This window comes from Crocodylus siamensis, chromosome 2 (assembly GCF_052110815.1).
Source record: "Crocodylus siamensis isolate JL-2025a chromosome 2, ASM5211081v1, whole genome shotgun sequence".
In the NCBI taxonomy this organism is placed as follows: Eukaryota; Metazoa; Chordata; order Crocodylia; family Crocodylidae; genus Crocodylus; species Crocodylus siamensis.
In genome coordinates this window covers 99,988,748-100,004,716 of record NC_143396.1, presented here as the reverse complement: position 1 = coordinate 100,004,716, position 15,969 = coordinate 99,988,748, and the positions used below count along the sequence as shown (strand labels likewise).

Here is a 15,969-nt window from a genome sequence, read left to right as displayed (position 1 = left end):
CTATCTTTTATTGGACCAACTGCATAGTTTAATTGTAGAGCTGGGGTAGGGTTAGACAAGACTGGACAATCATGGCTACATCACTAACACAGTGGTCATCAACCAGTCGATCTTTGCCTCTGTCTTCCTAAGTAGGGACCAGAGCAGCCACCACCCTGCTGGGCCCCCCCTGGGCCCCAGGGGAGGCACACCTGGGCCAAAGGTTAGCATGGAACTAGTTAGGGGGCTTCTGGAGGGGCTGGACGTGTTTAAGTCAGCCGGCTTGGATGATCTCCACCCTAGAGTCCTTAAGGAATTGGCCGAGGTCATTACAGGACCCCTGGCACGGCTCTATGAGCACTCGTGGTGCTCTGCTGTGGTCCCAGAGGACTGGAAGAGGGCCAACGTGGTTCCAATCTTCAAAAAGGGGAGGAAGGAGGACCCAGGAAACTATAGGCCAGTTAGTCTTACCTTGATCCTAGGCAAGCTGTTTGAGAAAATTATGCTGGCACACATCCATGAGGGGCCAGCTGGGGACTGCATACTTAAGGGGCAAGCAACACGGGTTCATCAGTGGCAGGTCCTGTCAGACCAACCTGGTGGCCTTCTACGATCAGGTTACCAGATCATTAGATGCAGGGGTAGTAGTGGACATAGTCTTCCTGGACTTCCGGAAGGCATTCAACACTGTTTCTCACCCCGTTCTCATTAAGAAACTGGGGGACTGTGGTGTCAATGCCCACACAGTCAATTGGGTCACCAACTGGCTGGAGGGCTGCACCCAGAGGGTGGTAGTGGATGGGTCCTCCTCAACCTGGAAGGACGTGGGCAGTGGGGTTCTGCAGGGCTCGGTCCTCAGGCCCGCACTGTTCAACATCTTCATCAGTGATTTGGACGATGGGGTAAAAAGCACCCTGTTCAAATTTGCCGATGACACTAAGATGTGGGGGGGATGTGGGCACACTAGAAGGTAGCATCAGGCTTCAGTCAGACCTAGACAGGTTACAAGGGTGGGCGGATGTAAATAGAATGGGATTCAACACAGACAAGCGCAAGATGATGCACCTTGGGAGGAACAACCGGCACCATACCTACAGGTTGAGGAACTCCCCTCTTGTCAGCACGGAGGCGGAAAAGGATCTTGGAGTCATCAATGACTCCAAGATGAACATGGGCCGGCAGCATGGGGAGGCAGTCAGGAAGGCCAGCCGTACCTTGTCATGCATCCACAGATGCATCTCAAGCAGGTCCAAAGAGGTGATCCTCCCCCTCTATGCAGCACTGGTCAAGCCGCAACTGGAGTACTACATCCAGTTCTGGGCACTGCACTTCAAGAGGGAAGTGGACAGCATGGAGAGGGTCCAGAGGAGGGCCACTCACATGATCAGGGGCCAGCAGGGCAGGCCCTGTGAGGAGAGGCTACGGGACCTGAACCTGTTCAGCCTCCAAAAGAGAAGGCTGAGGGGGGATCTAGTGGCCTGTTATAAACTAGTCAGGGGGGATCAGCAGGCATTGGGGGAGTCCCTGTTCCCCTGTGGACTGCCAGGAGTGACCAGGAATAATGGTCACAAGCTGGCAGAGGGCAGGTTTAGGCTAGATATCAGGAAACGCTACTTCACGGTCAGGGTGGCTAGGATCTGGAACCAACTTCCCAGAGAAGTGGTGCTAGCTCCTACCCTGGGGGGTTTTAAGAGGAGGTTGGATGAACATCTTGCTGGGGTTTTATGACCCCAGTATTGTTTCCTGCCATGGCAGGGGGTCGGACTAGATGATCTACTCAGGTCCCTTCCACCCCTAGAAACTATGAAACTATGACTGTTAATCATGGAGCCTTGACAGTCTATCAGAGGCTCCACGATCAGGAGCAGCAAGATGCACGTGGCTGGACTGAGCTGAGCCATTCCCTCTGCTGCCCGGGCTGGGCTGCGTTACTGGGGTCAGAGCCCAGGCATAGTGATTGGCGGGGGCAGGGGGAAAAAAAAAAAATTGGGCAGGGGGGTTGTCCATGCCCCATGAACCACCCAGCTCGGCCCTCCAGAGGGGGACTTGATCCCCTGGTGGCACTTCCAATTTCAACACCAGTCCTTTGGGGCTCGGCCATTGGCCACTGAGGCCCCCCAGCTCAGCGATCAGCTGCTGGGTGGGGCCCAATCTCTGCTTGGCAAATCGGCTACAAAATTAAGCATTGCCCCTCCCCAAGCGCTGAAGACCCATGCTACGCCACTGCCCAGGAGGCTCGTTTAGGAAGTGGGGTGGAGGTGGTAGATCCTGCGGTGCCCTTCACTTACAAGAAGTTCTTTTCATCATAAAAAGGCTGGAGACCACTGCTCTAACACTACCCCTGGAAAGAGATCAGCTTTATTTTTTCCAGCCAATCACTACAGTAACAACTAGATTCTAGATGAAGCAATAATGAATGGATATAGCATGCAGATACAGAAGTAATCATCTTTATTTACACTGCATTTAGATAAGTACACACAGCTCACAGAAATGAATACCTCTTAAGTCATGTCATTCTTTTGGGGGCTGATAGACATTTGTACGTTGTCTCAGTTTAGATGCTGAAATACAAATATGGCCCAGTGAGTCACTAACAGGGTTCAACTGCAGGGGTGGCTAGGATGACCCTGGAGCCTCCTTAGTCCTTGCCTCCTTGGCCTTCTGTGGGCCATTTCCTTTACCCGTCGCCTGCCACATCTTGATGAAATGATACTTTTAGGAAAGGGAGGCTGCCCTAGGGCTCCCCAAGTCAGATCTCCTCTCTTGAACATGGGTGTCTGTGCTCATTGCCTTAAGGGCTAATTACATGGCTCTGACCAACCCTTACACCATGCCTATGCCTCACAGATTATATTAATTCCTGTCAACACACACCTGGCCATCCTAGGCTATGGGGTCCCAGCCCCAGTCCTCCCCCTTTTTGGGCTACAGACTTCTTGGTCCCTTTGGTCTCCAGCTGTCACCCCTGGTCGTTGGCTCTTCTCTCTGGGTCCTGGTTTCTAGACCAATCAAAACTCCTGAGCTCCCCCAGCCCCACCAGTCTCTGGCTTTGGCCCATCGCTGGGCCCTGCCCCTACTCCTTAGCTAGTGAGACCCTCAGGCTCCCTGGTCCCGTTGACACACTATCCTGGGGTGCAGCCCTTTGGGCTACCTGGCCTTCTGGGGCCAGCTGAGACTTCCTTACCTTCCCTTTAGTTCCTTCAACAAACCACCAGGTGTTGCTTACCCCCACCAGCTCAGATATTAAATCAGGAGCCCTGCTGCCAAGAAGCTCTTCTCTCCATGGCTCTCAGGGCTAGACTGCCTGCCCAGCTCAGGCCCTGGGCTTATACACTTCAAGTCAGGCCACCATCTGGTCAGGTGACTCTTTAATTGATCCCTGCCACCTGTAGGGTGCTTCTCACACAGCCTCTTCCCCTCTTAAAAAAAAAAAAGGTGACAAGTGTGTTAAGTGCCCTGACACAGTCACCCAGGAAGCTAGGACTGTAGTTAAGCAATTCTTGTGCATATCACTGGATTGCAGTCATCCACTAGACTACACTCCCTACCTATCCCTCCTGTTGGTCATTGTCTGACTTCTGCTTTTATCAGTAAAAAATGGCAGTCTTTAACTGGTGTTGCAAGCACTTCAAGTGAAAATACTGCTAGGATCTTACATGTCCCATTCTCTTTTGATCATCACTTATTTTTCCACATTAACAACGTTCTATGCAGCTCAAAATACTACCCTTAATTAAAGAGCTACTTAGATTCTGACACAAATGTGGCGGTTTAGGCCTAAAATGTGGTGGATGGGTCGGTTTCGACCTGGAAGGGTGTGGGCAGTGGGGTCCCGCAGGGCTCGGTCCTTGGACCGATACTCTTTAATGTCTTCATCAGCGACTTGGATGAGGGAGTGAAATGTACTCTGTCCAAGTTTGCAGATGACACTAAGCTATGGGGCGAAGTGAACATGCCGGAGGGCAGGGAGCAGCTGCAAGCAGACCTGGACAGGTTAGACAAGTGGGCAGAAAACAACAGAATGCAGTTCAACAAGGAGAAATGCAAAGTGCTGCATCTAGGGAGGACAAATGTCCAGCACACCTACAGCCTAGGAAATGACCTGCTGGGTGGCACGGAAGTGGAAAGGGATCTTGGAGTCCTAGTGGACTCCAAGATGAACATGAGTCAGCAGTGTGACGAAACCATCAGAAAAGCCAATGGCACTTTATCGTGCATCAGCAGATGCATGACAAATAGGTCCAAGGAGGTGATACTTCCCCTCTATCGGGCACTGGTCAGACCGCAGCTGGAGTACTGCGTGCAATTCTGGGCGCCGCACTTCACGAAGGATGCGGATAATCTGGAGAGGGTCCAGAGAAGGGCCACTCGTATGGTTAGGGGCCTGCAGGCCAAGCCCTACGAGGAGAGACTAGAGAAACTGGACCTTTTCAGCCTCCGCAAGAGAAGGTTGAGAGGCGACCTGGTGGCTGCCTATAAGTTCATCAGGGGGGCACAGAAGGGAATTGGTGAGTATTTATTCACCAAGGCGCCCCCGGGGGTTACAAGAAATAATGGCCACAAGCTAGAAGAGAGCAGATTTAGATTGGATATTAGGAGGAACTTCTTCACAGTTCGAGTGGCCAAGGTCTGGAACGGGCTCCCAAGGGAGGTAGTGCTCTCCCCTACCCTGGGGGTCTTCAAGCGAAGGCTGGATGTGTATCTAGCTGGGGTAATGTAGGCCCAGCACTCTTTCCTGCTTATGCAGGGGGTCAGACTCGATGATCTGTTGAGGTCCCTTCCGACCCTAGCATCTATGAATCTATGAATCTATAAAATGAACAAGCAAATATTAAAGACCCTCATATATGAAATGGAGAGAGGCAGGTCAATACCTTTTAATTGACTATTCTGTGTCCTTTACAAAGGCATAAAAAAAATGAACGTGGGAAGATGTGGTTAAGGGGGTAGTCTGATCACAATGAAGATGAGGATGCTATAATTTAAAATACATTAAATTTTAATTTATTTGCAAAACTGAGCGGAAAAAAACAACATGTATTAATACATGTCCCAGAAACTAATAAAAACTGAGAGAATATACAAAGAAAAGTCTAGTGTAGACCATCAGGAAATGCATTAGGAGGTTATTTATTAAGGTGATGCTGCAGAAGAGGTAGTTACTCAGGCACGCTGAATTATGATGATCACTTACTTAATAATGATGAAATGCATGTTAAATCATAGAGAGTTAGAGGGTGGATTTTGAAGGCTGGGAGCATTTACATTCTTTGACTAGATCTACTTTTTCCTTGCAATATAAGAAGATAACAAATGATCCTTAAGAGTTTCTTGAGGTTCCTTTACCTTACGTTAATCAGAGTTTAATCAGCAAAAGACCTCAATCTGTTCCAAACTTCTTCTTGTATATTTCCCTCATTTCATCTTCAGACATTCTTCCATAGACTCAAGAGTTGTCAATATAAGAAAGTTGTACAAGGATGTATTAAATGACCTATTAAAATGATATAGCAAGATTAATTTAAGTAATTGTATGAATTCTCATTTAGAAGTAAAAATATCTTATTTTGCATTCATTCAACCTTTGCTTGATCAAATTAAGCTAAACCAAAATCAAACTATTTCATACTCACATAAGGACTTCTACATAGCCATTATACATTTAATGGATTTAACCGTATCAGTTTAGATTCCCACCAGCCTTAAATTTAATAGTTCATCTTTCTCATTCAGACAATCCCTCAAGGCCACTTTCCGCTTTTGCATATTAACTTTGTAATTTTATTCCTTAAAACTTTTATCCTTCAAAGCATTTCAATAAGGCTAAATTTTCCCCATAATTTGAGTTCATAGGACTCAGTCTAATAGGAGTTATTAGAACAATTTTATCTGTCAGTAGTAGCTTGTAAGCTCCTTGTGGCACAGATCCCTTCACCCTTTAAAAAAAACAATGAACCCACACAATGTCTGGCATGCTAATCAGAATCAAATAACAATCCACCTTCAATGAATTAGCCCCATTGGCTTTTTCCTTGAGAAAGGAATTCTGATGAGTAGGAAGAATTGGTAAGTCGTAGCCTTTATGTCATTACAGCTGAATGCGTCTTTTCCTCACAAGTGTGTAAGACTCTGGTTCTCAAATGGGGTGTCACAAGACCCCCACAGGGGTGCTATGATGTAGGCAGCAGCACATACACTCCTGCTGCATTAGGGCTCTCAGACAACCCTAAATGCCTGTTTCGGATCAATACTGTGCATGGTCAGACTACGAAGGGTTGCAGCAGAAGTGAGCTATCCTGCCTGTTTCAAGTTTATCCCAAAGCCCTAATGTTGGAGGAGTGTGTGAAGGTAACACAACCCTACCTGGGCTGGCTGTACAGCAGATGTAGAGAACAGTTTTTCCCTGAGAGCACCAGCCAGTTGAGAATTGCTGAGGTAAGTTGATCATAACAGTGGTTCTTGACCAGGGATGTTGCCACACTCAAGAATTCTGGAGATGTGCTGCAATTCTGAAAGGGTTGAGAAGCATTGGTCTAAAAGGTGGTTGGCATCATATTTTCAAGGTCACTTCCACACATCTAAATTGTAAGTGGGCACAGAGATAAGCACAATTAAGGTAAATATTTGACAATTAGGGCATATCCTTCAGCTATTTTCATTTAATTTTATCTTAGGTGGCAGTCACAAGACTAGAAAGTTTTCTTGACTCTATATGGATTAGATAGAAAGACACAGATCCTTGTTTTCCTCCTTCCAGTCCCCCTCCACCCTCAAAAAGAGAGTTAGGAAACTTAGTTTCAAAGCCACAAAGGGATATAGATGCTCATAAAGAAGGATTTAATGTTCTTTTTTTGTATGAGTCAAAGATGTTGGAAGACTGATCAGTGTACAAAGAAAGAGGAAGCCAACACTTCCAGAGAACAAAGACTATTGACATCAGTGTATTAAGGCCATATGGTTAATCCAAATTTATGCAAATAGTACTCCTGTGCAAACAGAATTCTGGAGCAGGAAGAAGGCACTTCTTCCTATAACAGATAATAGAATGGTCCACAAATAAAATGAACATAAGTGTTGTGTAATGAGTGCAAACCATTTTAAAGATATCATTAGCCCTTGACAAATAAAGCGAATCTAAGCCTTCTGAACTATAGCAATTCAAACAAGAAAAAATGCTAGGAAGCAAACAGACATTGATTTATTCCAGAATAACCTGAATATCCAGTCTTAAGTACAGTAAACTAGGAAGGACATAATTGTATCACAATTAGAGCTGGTCAAAACTTATTATAAGTTCTTTGACAAAAGTTTCTACCCTAAATTATTTCCCCCCTCCAGTCATCCCCAGGAATACTGTTGAAAAAAAATGACAAATTTTCTCCACGTGTATGCTTTTTAAACAAAAAACAAAACTTGCAAGGTATTGAGAGCTATCAATATTTTTATTTGCAGAAAACTCGTTTCAGTATATTAAAATGGTCTATAACAATTCTGATAGTTTAAAAAAAATAGCAAAAGCTTCAAAAAACATAGTATCCAGTTTGAACATTTCAGAATGTAAGTTTCAAAACCATTCAATGCATCATAAAATTGGGTTTTAAACTTTTGGTCTCCTCTAACATGCACTGATATATTTTCCAAAGTGGCTATTAAGACCTTTGTAGCTATTAACTAGTGTCTTGTTAATTAACTTAGTATCCTCAGAGTCATAACAAAGCTGACAAGTTATTAGAGCAAAACTAACAGGAAGAGGCAAGAACACAGAAAAGACACAAACACAGAATTGTGTAGTTCTTTTAGTAAAATAAATTTTAAAAAAGGATAGCAACAAACAAAAACTCCCCCAAAAAGGAGGCAGCATTCCATAGTGCAAGAAGATAATTTAAGTTTACCTTTTAGCAAGCAGGGCTGAAATGAACTTCCCCAGCTAAGAATATATTTTTGAAGATACAAAATTACATCCTCATCAACAAGAAATTGATTAATAGTTTACCAAGCTTCTTTTTAATATATTAGACTATAATACATTTACATTCAGTATGCATATTCCATATGCTGATCATACAAAATCATCTTTCAAGAATCTGATTATATTTTTTTGCATAGACCAAGAAGGCTCTGATAAAGCAGCAATTTCTTCAAGCAGGCTCACATTTTTAACTTGCAACTCTTGGGATCCCCTAACAAAGTGCTGGCAACTGGGGCCCCAAATCTGTAGTTAGAACAAGCATGGTATCAATAAGCCTTCCAAGCAACTATGGATCAAAATACTTCAACCTTCCTACTGGCAAAATACAATGGATTAAACCAGGGGTTGGCAAATATTTTGGCTGGAGGACTGTTTAAGGAGTTTTGGTGCGCTGTGAAGGACCACAAATGTAGCCCCCATCCCTTGACAGGTGCCCTGCCCCCTAGTCACCATCTTGGGACTGGAAGTCCCCCCACCCTTTATTCTCTGACCTTTGCCACTGGAAGTTCTTACCCTTACTCCTTTCAGGGGGGTAGGGAGGTGCATCTTGAAACCACAAGGAAAAAAAAGATCCCCTCCCCCAACCAAGTCATACTAAAAAAAAGCAACCCAAAAAACGCCCCCCCCAAAAACAAAGACCAAATATCTACTTTAACTTATTTTATTTAAAAAAATATTTTTGTCTCAATTTATGTGCATTTGCATAATGTATAGGGAGTCAATTGCATAATAGCTTAAAATAGTCTTACTCTTGTATATTGTTTGTGAGGGGTGATTGGGGGGTGGGCGTATGGTGGATGGGGTGTAGATGTAGTGGTGGGTGTGAGTTATGTTTGGAGTGTTTGGGGGGATAAGGTCAGGGTGGGGTGTGAGGGGGAGAGGCAGTCTTCGGGGTCCCTGGAGCATGCAAGTCCCTGGAGCTGCATGTGATGGCAGTGAGGGGGGGCAGCCCTACAATATGCAGCTGCCCATGCTCCCACCAATGCTCTGGCTGCACATGGCAGCAGGGTGCAGGGCCAGCCCCATAGCACACAGCTCCTGCACTCCTGCCCAAATCCCCAGCCGCACGTTGTGGCAGTGTGAGGCCAGCTCGACGCAGCCTTATAGAGCGCAGCTCCTGCAGTGTGTGGGGGCAGATCAGCCTGGTCCCACAGCATGCAGCTCCTGCACTCCTAGCACCCTTTCCACCCCTCACCCCAACAGAAGTCCCTGGCTCCCAGCCTAGAGGGGCCTTTACCTGAATTTGTACTCTGGCAGGCAGGGAGGGCTGGAAACAGCCACAGGGTGGCCAGGCATAGGCTTCTGGTCTCTAGTGCCCCTTAGTTCTGGACCGTGGTGGGTCAGGCCAGGTTGGGGTGGGGGTGGATGCTTAGCAGCCAGAGCCACCCCTCCTGCATACAGGCACCCGCTTTCAGAGGGGCAGCAAGAGCCAGGGTTTATGGAAGGGCCCCGTTGGCCAGGTGGAATTGCCTGGTGGGCTGGATGTGGCCTGCAGGCTGTATTTTGCCTGCCCCTGGGTTAAACCTTACCCTCAAATTTACCACTGAGGTCATTAGCAATCCCCACTAGTTCAATACAGTTCAGGTTACACGCCATGTCTCCATGTGTTGTACTGCAGTGCCAGTACACAACATTTTTTGAAACAGTATATGTAGTGCCAGACCCTGCAGCCCCAGAAACAAGGGGAAGTTCCCACGTTATATATATATATATATAAAAAAAAATTCTAGGGATTAGGGTCACAAGCCAACAGGCTAAAGGGAGGGTGAAAGTAACAGGTAAAGTAGACAACACTGTGGTAACATATACTCAGTACCTTAAAAGTATGCCCCCCCCCCCCCACACGCACACCTTCAGAGGTCTCCCCAGATCAGCCTTTATTCCCGAGGGTGCTCAAACGAAGCTCGAGTCCAGCTGCTTCAGACCACAGCTTGGACTGGATATTTCCCCTGCCAGGGAAATATCCAGCTCAGCTCTGCCACCAACCCCCAGTGTCCAGCCAGCCCCTGGGGACTTCTGGGGGTTGTAGTCCAAATTAGTCAGCGTAGCTCTGCAGGGCATCCCTGCTCTTACATACTTTTCGATATTTTAGAAATTATGCACCAACTGAGAACAATTCTTATGAGCTGATTCTAAATCATGTGCTAAAGCCATTTTATAACTAAGCAAGAATAGCTTTAAGAGTAAATAGAATGATGTGAAATGCATGCCCTCAAATCTTCTCTGGTCAGTCTCCATGCAGTTAGTGCAGAACCCTGTCAATTAGGCCCCCCCACTACACATTACATATATGAGGCAAGCAACCGGAGAATCACGCAACGAATGTAGACCAGTTGCATGGGCAAAGTAATTATTACATGATAAAAAGTGACTCTGGTTAGAAAGGAGAGCCAAGCAAAGAGTCACTGTAGCACAAAAGCATGATGGGAGTACCTCACGCACTTGGACTGGGAATTTTTTTTTGTCTTTAAAATGTAGCACCACAACCTTGAATTGGACTTGGCCATGGACACAGCAGCTTATTTGTTGAGTGTGGCAAATGTGGGCCTAGGCCCACCACAAATCTAAGCCCACCGGAAATGCAACAACTAATTGCTTGTGACAAATAAAAAACAAAAAACAAACAAACAAACCACCCCAAACAGGAACGGGAGTGAGGGTTACAGGTTCAAAACAAGGGATCCAGAAAGGGACACTGAGCAGAACAGTGGATGCCAACTAGCAAAACGCTGGCCAGAGATTATAGCAGAGGAAAGCCCCAGATATGCCCAGGTTCCTCCCAGCCAGAGCCTCCTTTCATAGACTTTAGGGCTGGAAGGCACCTCGGAAGATCATCGAGTCCAGCCCCCAGCTCGAAGGGCAAAAAGTCAGCTGGGGTCATAGGATCCCAGCAGGATAAGCATCCAATTTTTTCTTGAAGGTGTTCAATGTAGGTGTTTGAACCACCTTTGATAGCAGGCTATTCCAGACCTTGGGGGCTCGGACAGTAAAGAAATTATTCCTTATGTCCAGCCTGAAAACGGTCTTGCAGTAGTTTATAACCATTTGACCTCATCATCCCTTGGGGTGCTCTGGTGAACAAACGTTCCCCCAGATACTGGTGGTCACCCCTGATAAACTTATAGGTGGGCATCATATCACCCCTGAGCTTGCACTTTTCCAGGCTGAAGAGCCCCATAGCTCTCAGCCTGTCGTCTTAAGGTCTGTTTTCCTGACCTCTGATCATGCACATGGCTCTTCTCTGGACTCTCTCAAGCTTCTCCACATCCTTTTTGAATTGTGGGGCCCAAAACTGGATGCAGTACTCCAGCTGCGGCCTCACCAAGGCTGAGTACAAGGGGAGACTGACATCCCAGGATTTTCTTGAGAAGCATCTATGGATGCAAGCCAGCGTTTTGCTTGCTTTACTAGCCGTAGCATTGTATTGAAGGCTCATGTTCATCTTGTGGTCAATGATGACTCCCAAATCTCTTTCTTCCGTAGTACTAGCCAGTGTAGCACTGCTGAGCCTATAAGGATGCTGCAGGTTTTTCCTCCCAAGGTGAAGAACTTTGCATTTTTCAGTGTTAAACACCATCAGGTTCTTGTCCGCCCATTTGCTGAGTCTGTCCAGGTCAGCTTGGATCACCCTCCTGTCTTCAGGTGTGGATGCTTTGCCCCAAAATTTGGTGTCATCAGTGAACTTGGCCAATCTGCTTCTGACTCCAATGTCCACATCATTAATGAAGATGTCAAACAATATGGGTCCAAGGACAGAGTCTTGGGGGACCCCACTGGTCACAGGGCACCATGACGATTGACTTCTGTCAATTACCACCCTCTGGGTCTAAGCACGGAGCCAATTTCCCAGCCAGCGGATCGTGGTGGACCCAAGGCCACAACTGGCCAGTTTTGCCAAGAGGTGATCATGGGATACCAGACTGAAGGTGTTTTTGAAGATATATGGCAATCTCTTCTCCCTTGTCCAGGTGATAGGTCACCTGGTTATAAAAGGAAATGAGATTGGTCAAGCAAAACCTATCCACAACAAACCCATGCTGGCTATCCCTCAGTATGTTGGCGTCGGCCAGTCCATTAAGGATGGCCTCTTTAATAAACTTTTCTAAAGACCTTCCCTGGGACAGAGGTCAGGCTAATGGGCCTATATTTGCCAGATCCACTTTCCTCCCTTTCTTGAAGATTGGCCTTCTTCCAGTGTTCAGGCACTACACCAGAGTGCCAGGAGTTCTCAAAGATCTGTGCCAGAGGTTGGGCTATGATGCTCACCAGCTCCTTGAGTACCCTGGGGTGTAAATTGTGAGGGCCAGCTGACTTGAAGGTATCCAGCCTCTCAAGGTGTTCCTTCATGGTGTTCAGCATTGATGGAGGGCAGGGAATCTTCCTCACCCAGACCTCCCTGTCCTGTAGTGGGCATGGGTGTTCTATGGGACTGATGAAAGACTGACGCAAAGTACCTATTTAATAGGTTGGCTTTTTCCTGGGTGTCATTGTCCCATCTGGTTTAGCAGGGGTCCAATGCTGCCCTTGTTTTTCTTCCAGCTCCCCACATATCTGAAAAAGGACTTCTTATTGTCCTTGATACTCGAAGCTAGTTGGAGTTCAGTTGCAGCCTTGGCTTTCCTGGTTTGCTCCCTGCAGGACCAGACCAGTGCAGAATATTCCTCCTTGGAGGCAAATCCCATCCTCCATCCTTTGTAGGCCTTTTTTTTTAGCCTCAAGAAGCCTGCTAGATCCCTGGAGAGCCAGGGGGGCTGCTGTGCCCTCTTGCTGCCTTTCCTCCGAGATGGAACAGAATTAGCTTGTGCATTAAGGATCGCTCCCTTGAGGTGCAACCACTCTTCTTGAACTCCCCTCCCCCTGGGGTCGCTGTCCCTTAGGGCCTCACTGACAAGCCTCCTGAGCTTGTCAAAGTCAGCTTTCCTGAAGTCAAGGACTTCCGTGTTGCTGACTGACTTGCCAGCTTTATGGCAGATGGTGAAGGTAATCAGCTCATAGTCGCTGTCACCCAGCTTCCCTTTGATCACTAGGTCGCCGATTAGGTTATCCCCAGTAGTCAGTACCAGGTCGAGCAGCACTTTACGTCCAGGTCTTGGTAAAAAGTGCTTGTCCCAGTAGTGGCTACAACACCCCCTGGTGGCCACTCAGTCCCTTGCTCTGCCCTCTCTGGCTTGCTCCTCTTCTTGCCCGCTGTGCCTTATATTCCTGAATCTTTTGAAGGAAAGGCTGCTTCAGGGATCCTCAAGCCCATGATGGTTTTCAGGTGCAGCTACTTCACCTTAAAGGCACATAATGTGGCTCCAACTGCCCCTTGCACTATACCCATGCCTCACAGTTGTTACCAGTTATGTCCACTGTCAGCCCCCTTGCACCATGGCCTCAGTCACCGTGACTGGGCCTCCCTGCCCAGGCACTTCATCTAACTTGGTTACTCCATGGTAGCTTCCAGGCTTGCCTTCTCCACTCTGGCCAGTGGTGATGTGCCCAGAAGCAGCTACAGCGATTGGCCGCAGGACGACTCCCCCGCCCACTCAGTGGGACTGGTCCCACACGGGTGACTGGTGCTGCCTTGGGGGGGGGCACGTTCTCCCCCATGATTCTGGCACTTCACATCTTAAGGCTATCCCAAGCACAACATCTTAACCTACACTCTCCAACCAGGCACTTTACCTCTGGGCTACTCCCAGGCACCACATCCTACCCTCTCAAGCTCTTATCTCTGGCTACTGAGCTTCATGCCCCTGGCCCTAGTCTCTGGCCTCGCTTGCCCCATTTCTGCCCCTCTCTGGTCTATGGGTCCTCTGACTCCCTTGGTTTCTAGCAGCAGTCTTTGACCTGTGGTCTCCCTAGATCCTGGGTCCACCCTTAGGCCAGCTGAGAGTACAGGCACCCTAGCCCTCCTTGCTTCCTGGCTCTCTGATTCTCTGTTCTCTCCTGCCTCTCCCCAAGCTGCAGGCTCTCTAGTCTGAGCTCCCAGGCCTCTGTGTTGCCAGGCCCCTCTGTCCTTCCTCTACCCTGTTCCCAGTCCTAAGAGGAGATCTTCCCCTCAATCCCTTTCTCAAACCTTCACAGTTGCTTACCTCAGCTCAGATACTAACCAAGAGCCTGGCTATAACCCCACTGCCCCCAAAACTCCTCACTCTTGGGGCTCAACTCCTTGCCCAGCTCAGGCCCTGGGCTTATATGCTTTAAACCTGGCTCCCTTCTGATCAGGTGACTCTTTAATTGGCCCCTGCTATACCTGTAGGCTGCTTCTCAGCAGCCTTTTCCCCTCTTAAAGGCTCCCTGTCAGTTTTATAGATGGCCAGCACCAGGAACAGGTTGTCCAGGAGGTCCTAGCGTTTGGTGGGGCCAGGGAGGGGAGTGCATAAGAAAAATGGTCCCAGAAGAAGTGCAGCCAGAACCTAGGCAGCAGGTCCTCGAGGAAGTGGAAGGGGGCCTGCAACCTGGGAACGCTCAAGATAGGCCTGCACCAGGGTCTTGCTCTGTTGACAGAAGGACATAGGCAACACGTAGGGTAGGCACAACGGGGCACATGCCCCTCCGAGACTGGCTGCTGCAGAAACTGCCACCGGCTTCTGCAGGTGGTCCTCCCTCACCGCTGCCAAAAGCATTGATGGTGGCTGTGGGCAGTCCCTGCTTGCCGCTGCCACTGCTGGCAACAGCTGCAGGCAGTCCCCGCTCGCCACCATGGTGCCCTCCAGTTGCAGCAGCCACCAGTTGTTCACACAAAAGGGGCACATGTTAGGAGTGTCCCTAGAGAAGGGGTCACAAACCAGTAGATCTCAATCCACCAGTAGATCTTGGAGCCTCTTGCTGTAGATCTCAGAGCCTCCTGGAGTCGACCTGAGGCTGGGGTGGGGGGCTGAATGCCTGTGTGCACACACATGCATGCCCCAGCCCAGTAGGTCGGGAAGGGAAGGGGAGGGGGCTAGATCAAGGCCCCCACAGTGAGGAAAAATGCCACCAAGGCAGGAGCATGGGTAAGTTGATGGGGGCCCCAGCTGGGTGACACTTACCTGCTGGGGAGGCATGCCCCCAAATAATTTTTGTCCCTCTGCCGCAATCAGCTCCCCCGCTTCCCTCCCCACAGACTTACCTGTTGGACAGGGGATGGTGGTGGTGCATGGTAGATCTTGGGTTGCTTTTAAATGCCGAAGGTGATCTGCTTAAAAAGGTTGGAGACCTCTGCCCCAGAGCATGCATGGTGCATGTTGCTGGTGATGGCTCCAGGAAGGAGCAGCCTGCTGAAGTCGCTGGTGGCTCATAGGGTCAGGGTCAATAGCAAGAGGATGCAGAGCACTGGGGGCACATCTACATGTGTGCTTTAATGCACATTAAAGTATCAAAAAGCTGTACTCTTTACCCAAAGTGCATAACAGTAGGCAAACGTGCCTTTCTCTAATACAGTACCTCACAATGGAAGTACTAGATTTAATGCACGTTACCTAAAGCACGTTAATGAATACATGCCCTGGGAGAGTGCACGTGAGACTACTAACCCCCTGCAGAGCTGGCTGCATGGGCCGGGCCTATTTGTGGAGGGCTAGGCCCGCCCCTGCCTCACCCAGGCAGTTTTTGGACTTCGGTACTTCCTTCAGCCGGACCAGGCCGGCTCTGCCTGTCGTTATCTCCAAGGCGCACCTCGTCCCTGCTTTCTGCTTGACTTGAAGCTAACTCCGATTACGTCACAGCGGGGGGGCGGGGCAATCGGGAATAGCTACAGTCAGGAATGCGGGGAGGGGTGACGTAACAAACTCTGCCCCCACGCCCAGCAGCAGCCCTGGCCCGCTCGCGGGGGCTCCTCCACCGCCAGCACGGGCAGCGCAACCCCGACCGCGGTCCGCAGGGGGCGCGGGGCCACAGGGTGAGGCAAGCTCGCGCCAGGGGGGCGGGGCCTTGCGCCGTCACCAAGGAGACGCGTCGTTGTCCGTGGGGAGCCAAGGGAGCGGGCCACGTGACCGCACCGAGCCCCGGCACTTGACTTGATCCCTCTCACCGATCACTTCCGGGGCAGTCCC

The 15,969-nt window shown here is 48.7% G+C and overlaps 1 protein-coding gene across 1 annotated transcript in view; it reads right to left on the bottom strand.

Moving 5' to 3' along the window:
• The window catches only part of MGAT4D (MGAT4 family member D), a 106,080-nt gene extending 90,143 nt beyond the window's left edge, over window positions 1-15,937 (bottom strand). Inside the window, exon 1 of the mRNA XM_090036498.1 lies at window positions 15,451-15,937. The gene's annotated coding sequence lies outside the window, so the exon portion shown is untranslated. The remainder of the gene's footprint in view (window positions 1-15,450) is intronic.
• Window positions 15,938-15,969: the final 32 nt, after the last annotated feature.